We start from the raw sequence: 6000 nt of genomic DNA, 5'->3' as shown, positions 1-6000 counted from the left end.
ATGTTATTTTTTGGTATACAAACATTTTTATGTATCTATATTGCAAATACACCTAATTGTAAAAGTTATGTATATTTTGGTTTGGTCCATCGCGGGTTATCTGTATTTATGTACCCTTTTATTGTTCTCTTTTGCCTGACCTTCAACTAGCAAGGTATGTTGTCCTTGGCGCCGTAATTTGTCAATATAAATGTCACAGTTTACTAAGCCAGAACCCAGAAGCAGACCAGGACAAGGTACTTTGAGACAAAGGTGAGTGTTTATTTAATTGACTCCCGAGTGAGGCTGAATAATCCAGGGAACAGAGCGGGTGGCGTGGATGGGTTGTTGAGGGTGCAGTGGTAGGTCCAGAAATGGCTCGGCAGCCGCCGACCATCAGGCAGAGGTTGGGTGAAGGTTCCGGGTGAGAGACTGCAGACAGAACAAAACGGAGGTGAGTACACAGCAAATCAACAAGGTGCAAAACAACAAAACTAACGCTAGAACTCAAAGGCTGACACGCTGACAAACATACTGTTCATGGCTAACGATCCGGCAGGAACTGGATGTTAGGCCAGAGCCTAAGAAGGGTGATGATCAGGACCAGGTGTGCAGATTGCTGATGGGATGCAGGTGCGGAAATCAAGAGCGCTCCCCGGAGCGTTCCCGAACCCTCGGGAAACTGGAAATTACGAACAAAACATTAGTCACCAGACAGGACCCGACTCAGACTGCCGGGATCGTTACAGTACCCCCCCTCCGACGAACGCCACCGGGCGGACTCCCCGGAGCGCCAGGATGGAGGCGGTAGAAGTCACTGATGAGGTCAGCATCTAGGACCTGTCGCCGCGGAATCCAACTCCTCTCTTCAGGACCATACCCCTCCCAGTCCACGAGATACTGGAAACCCCGGCCCCGCCGTCTGGAATCCATGATGCGACGCACCGTGTAGGCAGGACCACCTCCGATCATCCGAGGAGGAGGAGGAGGAGGCGGAGGAGGCAACAGAGGACTGAGGAAGACAGGCTTGAGGCAGGGAGACATGAAAGGTGGGATGGACTCTGAGCGTCCTCGGTAGTTTGAGTCGAACTGCCACTGGATTGATCACCTTCTCCACCACAAACGGACCAATGAACTTCGGTAACAACTTCCTAGACTCAGTCCGTAACGGAAGATCCCGTGTGGCCAACCAAACCCTATCTCCGATGGTATAGGTGGGAGCGGGGATCCGGCGACGATTCGCCTGGAGCTGATACCGGTCCGAAACTCTAAGGAGTGCCTTTCTGGCCCGATGCCAGGTCCGGTGGCAACGACGAATATGGGCCTGAACAGAAGGCACTGAGAGCTCCTTCTCCTGAGAAGGGAACAGGGGAGGTTGGTAGCCATACAGGCACTGGAAGGGGAGACATCCCAGTGGCAGATGTAGGGAGAGTATTGTGGGCATACTCAACCCAAGGCAACTGAGAGACCCAGGAGGTGGGGTTGGAAGAGACCAGACAGCGTAGCGTGGATTCCATCTTCTGGTTGGCTCTCTCCCGCCTGACCATTGGATTGGGGGTGAAAACCAGATGTGAGACTGACTGTAGCTCCAATGGCCAAACAGAAGGACTTCCAGACAGCAGAGGTAAACTGAGGGCCACGGTCGGAAACGATATCACTGGGCAAACCGTGGACCCTGAAAACCTCCCTAACCAGGATCTCGGACGTCTCCGAGGCAGAGGGAAGCTTGGCAATTGGCACAAAGTGGGCGAACTTGCTGAATCTGTCCACGATAGTCAGAACGACCGTGTTCCCCTCAGAAGCGGGCAACCCAGTGACGAAGTCCAGGGCCAGATGCGACCATGGACGCCGGGGAATAGGAAGGGGGGTGAAGTAGTCCAGAGCTGGGCCGATTGGTACTCTTATTCTGCGCACACACTGGACAGGCAGCCACAAAACCCCGAGTATCCTCGGCCATGGCAGGCCACCAAAAACGTCTGCGAAGAAACGCCATTGTCCGAGCCACGCCAGGGTGACAAGCCATCTTGCTGGCGTGGGACCATTTGAGGACCGCAGGACGAACCGACTCAGGCACAAACAACCGACCGGTGGACCGTTACCGGGACCGGGCTGAGTCCGAAGGGCCGCCAGCACCTCCTCCTCAATCTTCCACATAACTGCTCCCACGACGCAGTTCCGGGGGAGAATTGTCTCGGTCTTGGACCCACTCTCCTCCGTCTTGGAGAACATCCGGGACAAGGCGTCCGCCTTGCCGTTCTTAGATCCAGGTCGGAACGTCAGGGAAAACTTGAATCGTCCGAAAAACAACGCCCACCTGGCCTGACGGGAGTTGAGACGTTTAGCCCGATTGCACGTAAGCAAGATTCTTGTGGTCCGTCCAGACAATAAACGGTTGCTCCGCCCCCCTCCAACCAGTGGCGCCACTCCTCCAAGGCAAGTTTCACCGCGAGAAGCTCCCGGTTACCCACATCGTAATTCCTCTCCGCAGGCGAAAGGCGACGAGAGTAGTAGGCGCAGGGATGGAGTTTACTGTCCGTGGAGCATCGCTGCGACAGGATGGCGCCAACTCCCACATCAGACGCGTCCACTTCAACGACGAACTGACGGGCCGTGTCCGGTTGAGAGAGAATCGGTGCGTTGGTGAATCGCCTCTTCAAATCCAGAAACGCTCGATCCGCCTCCGGATTCCACTTGAAGGTCCTGATACTGGAAGTCAAGGCAGTTAACGGAGCGGCCACACGGCTGTAATCCCGGATGAATCTGCGGTAGAAATTGCAAACCCCAAAAATCTCTGGAGCTGCAATCTCGTGCCGGGCTGGGCCCATTCCAGAACCGCTCTAACCTTCTCCTGGTCCATCCTAATCTCTCCCCTGGAGATGATGTACCGAGAAAGGATGTCGTGTGGGCGTGAAACTCGCACTTCTCGGCCTTCACGAACAGGCGATTCTCCAACAATCGCTGCAGAACCTGCCGGACATGCTGGACGTGGTCGGAAGGTTCCTTCGAGAAGATCAGAATGTCATCCAGGTAAACAAACACAAAGAGACCGATCATATCTCTCAGGACGTCGTTCACCATACTCTGGAATACCGCTGGGGCATTGGTCAGTCCAAACGGCATCACCTGATACTCGAAGTGACCCATCGGTGTATTGAAACCCGTCAACCACTCGTCCCCCTCTCTGATCCGGACCATGTGATACGCATTGCGTAGGTCTAGCTTGGGTGAATACCGTAGCACCCTGTAAGGAGTCGAAGGCAGAACTCATCAAGGGCAGGGGATACTTGTTCTTGACCGTGATGGCATTCAACCCCCGATAATCAATACACGGTCGAAGAGAGCCATCCTTCTTACCCACAAAGAAGAATCCTGCCCCCAGGGGTGATGACGAGGGACCGAACGAGACCAGCCGCTAGGGACTCCTTGATGTAGGTCTCCAACGCCTCACGTTCAGGTCGGGAGATACTGTATAACCTTCCCTTGGGGTAGACAGCTCCCGGGAACAGGTTGATGGCACAATCATATGGTCGGTGGGGAGGGAGTGACAGAGCCTTCTGCTTACTGAAAACTTCCCCCAAATCGTGATATGTCTCGGGAACCAGGGACAAATCTGGGGGTTTAGCCTCAATCACCTGACTGGGAACCGAATGGGGCAGGCAGTCTTGAGACAGTTAGCATGACAATCAAGGCTCCAACTCGTTACCTTGCCCGTCACCCAATCGAACGTGGGATTGTGTTCCTTCAGCCAGGGGTATCCAAGGACCAGAGGAACATGGGAAGACGGCAGAATGAAGAATGAAATCATCTCAGAATGATTCCCCGACAACCGCATCTTAACCGGGTTCAGTCCTCATCGTGATACGTGCCAGACTACTGCCGTTCAGAGTGGTTGCTTCAATGGCTTCCGGCAATTGCTCCTTGGAAAGCCCCAGCTGTTCCACCAACTCGGCATCAAGAAAGCTTCCATCGGCACCTGAATCGATAAAAGCGTTAATCGCTAAGCTTTGATTCCTGTTCACAAGGGTAGCCGGGAAACGGGGTCTGACAGAGGTACTGAGAGGTTGAAACTGGCTCGCTAAAAGTCCTCCCAACTTTAGCGAGCCGGGCAGTTTGACGACCGCCGGGAACAAGTGGAGATGTAATGTCCCGAGCGACCACAGTAGAGGCAGCAGTTGGTCTTACGTCTATGTTGACGCTCCTCCTTGGTTAACCCGTGCCGCCCCACTTGCATGGGTTCAGAATCGGGAGAGAGGTCCTCTCCACTAATCCTTTGTGGTGGAGAATGATCGACGTGTTCTGGTCCACCACCCGACCCGACTGGGAACTGAGAAGCTGATCGATTGGACCGGACCCCATTGCTTCTCCCTCCTTCGCTCTCGGACTCGATTATCCACCCGAATAGACAAGGCTACCAAGCTGTCCAGGTCACTAGGCTCCGGATAGGAGATCAACTCATCCTTGAGCTGCTCCGACAGACCCTGGTAAAAGGCCGCTTGCAGAGACTCCTCGTTCCACCCACTCTCCACAGCCAACGTCTTGAACTCGATCACGAAGTCGGCCACGCTGCGAGTTCCTTGGTGAAGAGAAAACAGGCGCCTAGCTGCGTCCCTCCCTCGGACGGAATGGTCGAAGAGCTTCCTCATCTCGGCCGTGAACCCCTGGTATGAAGCCATGCAGGGATCCTGTCGTTCCCAAACGGCTGAAGCCCACTCCAGCGCTCGACCACGCAGCAACTCAATCACAAAGGCTATCCTAGCCTTGTCTGTGGCATAAGAGTAGGGCTGTAGATCGAACACTAATCCACACTGCATAAGGAAGGAACGGCATCTTCCCAGCTCCCCCTCATATTTATCCGGCGTCGGAACCTTGGGCTCACGGAGGGACACAACTTCAGAAGCGGCAGGCGAGATGGGTGAAACCGGTAGCGGATCCTCCACCGGGCACTTGCGTTGGTTCTGAACCTCCGTCAGACCGGTAGAAAGGTTCCGAACTGACAACGCGATCTCCTGTAGTACCGTGCTATGATGGCCCAACATCTTCTCCTGCTGGGTAATGGCATGGCGAACAGAGTCCAGGTCCGCTGGGTTCATTACTGGCCGGATCGTTCTGTCACAGTTTACTAAGCCAGAACCCAGAAGCAGACCAGGACAAGGTACTTTGAGACAAAGGTGAGTGTTTATTTAATTGACTCCCGAGTGAGGCTGAATAATCCAGAGAACAGAGCGGGTGGCGTGGATGGGTTGTTGAGGGTGCAGTGGTAGGTCCAGAAATGGCTCGGCAGCCGCCCGACCATCAGGCAGAGGTTGGGTGAAGGTTCCGGTGAGAGACTGCAGACAGAACAAAACGGAGGTGAGTACACAGCAAATCAACAAGGTGCAAAACAACAAAACTAACGCTAGAACTCAAAGGCTGACACGCTGACAAACATACTGTTCATGGCTAACGATCCGGCAGGAACTGGATGTTAGGCCAGAGCCTAAGAAGGGTGATGATCAGGACCAGGTGTGCAGATTGCTGATGGGATGCAGGTGCGGAAATCAAGAGCGCTCCCCGGAGCGTTCCCGAACCCTCGGGAAACTGGAAATTACGAACAAAACACTAGTCACCAGACAGGACCCGACTCAGACTGCCGGGATCGTTACAATAAAACTGTGGTAAAGTTACACAAAGTGCTGTTACGCAACTACATGTTTTGTTACAATGTGGACAATATAAAGATGTATGTTAACAACTTTCACCGAGCTCGCTAATTAGGGTACCTATTGTAACTCGGGAGTATTTGGGGCAGTGTTTGAGTGAGTTTCTATGTGCTCACGCAGGTGCCCGAGAGCTGTGGCTGCACCAAGGGCTAACCTATTGTGTGTTGTCTCGTGGTGTGCAGGTATGTCTTTTATTTTGTCAGAATTATGTTGTATATCATTTTACTTGTATTGTATAGTGTGTTGTTAGGCACTGAATGTGTGCATGCAGCACCTGTTCTCTTTTGCCTGACCTTCAACTAGCAAGGTGCCCGAGAGCTGT

This window comes from Coregonus clupeaformis, unplaced genomic scaffold (assembly GCF_020615455.1).
Source record: "Coregonus clupeaformis isolate EN_2021a unplaced genomic scaffold, ASM2061545v1 scaf1786, whole genome shotgun sequence".
NCBI classification, from domain to species: Eukaryota; Metazoa; Chordata; class Actinopteri; order Salmoniformes; family Salmonidae; genus Coregonus; species Coregonus clupeaformis.
This window is presented reverse-complemented; position numbering follows the sequence as displayed.